Here is a 2,404-nt window from a genome sequence, read left to right on the forward strand (position 1 = left end):
AAATAAACCCAAAAAACCTGCAAACCGCGACCCGGGATTTTTTCATGCAACTTCACAAAAAAAGAAGCCCAAAATCGCGTATAATACGCGGACTTGGCAACTCTGACAGGCATACTCCCAACGCAGACGTTTAGGTGTTGCGTGGGAGAAATCAGAAACCATTCGCTTTATTAGAAATCAGAACCATTTTTGAAACTGAGATTTCAAGCTAAAAGCTTACGTAGAGTTGCTTTAAACGAGCAACTACGGTCTAAATATATTCTACGTAACTGTTAAATGTTCACATAAACGTTAAGCGTTTTAATATTTCAATTCTTTTATTTATTTATTTCAGTTTTTCTTTCATATTAAAACATCAGAATGACTGGTCCTGACTCACATAGTGCCCTAGGAAACACCAGGCACGAGGCATCCAATACCAGAACATCATATTAATAATCTGAAATGACCTAATGGTAGATTGTATGTTCAGCACCTTGGACAGCTCTATGACTTTCTGCTCCATTTCACCATGTAAATTTAGCGAGAAGGAATAATTACATTAAGTAAAATTAATTACAATGAATGCTTTAGCATTTAATGCTTTTGTTTCATTTTAACTGACCTATTACGGATGATAGCTCAGACAGGATAACAAATAAATGTGTTATTTGCGCTGAAAAGCTGAAAAATATCAGTGCAATTGCCAATGAAGGTGTGAGAGGGGCAACATTAATGTTCCCTAGATTAAAACAATATATACAGTATAACAAAATAAAATTGTGTGAATGAATTTAAGATTTTAAAATCAAATAGCCAATGGATTAACCCACAGGCCTTATTTATTTTAAGTACAACATGTACAATATTCTTTGATGGCAATTTTCCATTTGACGTCTTCCATTGAGACATTCTGACTTACATAACATTTTAAATTCACTTCTATTTTTTCTCCCATAGAAGCTGATGATAAGTAGGCTACTTATAATGTTCTTCATGTTTGTTCTTCAGCATTTCGGCGCCGTTCAGCGAGCATGTGTGAACGTGGCCTGATTAACCGAGAATCTAACGAAATGTGAAATCGAGTGTAAACCAAAATTAATTGGTTGATTTAACAGAAAATAGTGGGTTCACCAGAAAAGTGTATTTTTACAAGTACTCCACATTTACTGGCTTTCACCTCGAATGATTTATTTCTCTAACGGGGAAGTCGTGGCCTAATGGTTAGAGAGTCGGACTCGTGACCCAAACTTAATCAACGACTGGTTCCCTTACATATTTTTATTTTACTTGCCAAACGCATTTGCCGAACTGGTGATTCTAATGAACCCTCTTTTCCTGGGGTGTATGTGTTACCTCTTCTAGAAGGTAAAAACACTTAATAAACAGATTATACGAAATCAAATTTTTTTGGCCAAATACAATTGTCATGGTCCGGTAGACGGCGCTGTTGGCACATCCTGCTGAACAAACTCTTTCACAGTTGGCGTTGGCTGATGGTCCCAATTAAGCCTCAAAGTTTTGATTATGTCATTAATCATCTAAAACATTCTAGCTACTCATAAGATGTGTGATGTTTAGTTAATTTGTTTTTATAAGAATTTGTTAAAGCAATGTGTTGTCAGCACTTCACACGTTTCTCTTTCTGAAACTCAGAAAACAGTTCTGAAAATCACAGTGGCAAGTAAAGAAATTAGATGCAAATGCTGCGCCACCAGATAATACTAAATAACAGAACAAACTGCCCTTTACATTTCTAAAATGCAACTTAGGATGCTTTCTTTTGTAATTTGTCTGCTTTGTCCGCTTTTACAAGCTTTTTGAGGGCCCCCTAAATATGATGATCCCCTTCCTAAAATATAAAAGCAGGTATATATTTTTATGAATAAAGACTTATTTATACTGTGTGAGATAAAATATTAAGTGTAATGTTATACAAACCACATTTTTTTGCAAAGTTAAATAATTGCTTTTATGTTGTCAGTGCACTACAGTCGAAATATGATTTAATTTATAACTTTAACAAACTATTCACACATTTGGCTTTTATTGGCTTTTTATTGTCAAAATTAATTTTCAATAATTTCAAATAATTTTTATATGATGTCTAGAGTGGAGGTGCGTCTTGACTGAGTGTGATGGTGGGTCTGTCCTCTGATCATCTTGATGTTAGACATTTTCTTTAAACCTTGTACTAACCAGACTTCAGTAGATTCTGTGAGTGCAGCATCAAGCCACTATTCTTCAAATGGATACCATTGTTAGGAAACACTGGCTTAAGTTGTTTTAACATCACTTGTGTGGCAAACTTATGGAAGCCTATTTCCAGAATGGAATAAATAAAAACTTTTTATCTCATAATTCTAACTTTTCTTCCTTGCAATTCTGAGTTTACATCTCACAATTCTGACTTTTTTTTTTTTTT

Source organism: Sinocyclocheilus anshuiensis, unplaced genomic scaffold, assembly GCF_001515605.1.
Source record: "Sinocyclocheilus anshuiensis isolate Anshui unplaced genomic scaffold, SAMN03320099.WGS_v1.1 scaffold1155, whole genome shotgun sequence".
NCBI classification, from domain to species: Eukaryota; Metazoa; Chordata; class Actinopteri; order Cypriniformes; family Cyprinidae; genus Sinocyclocheilus; species Sinocyclocheilus anshuiensis.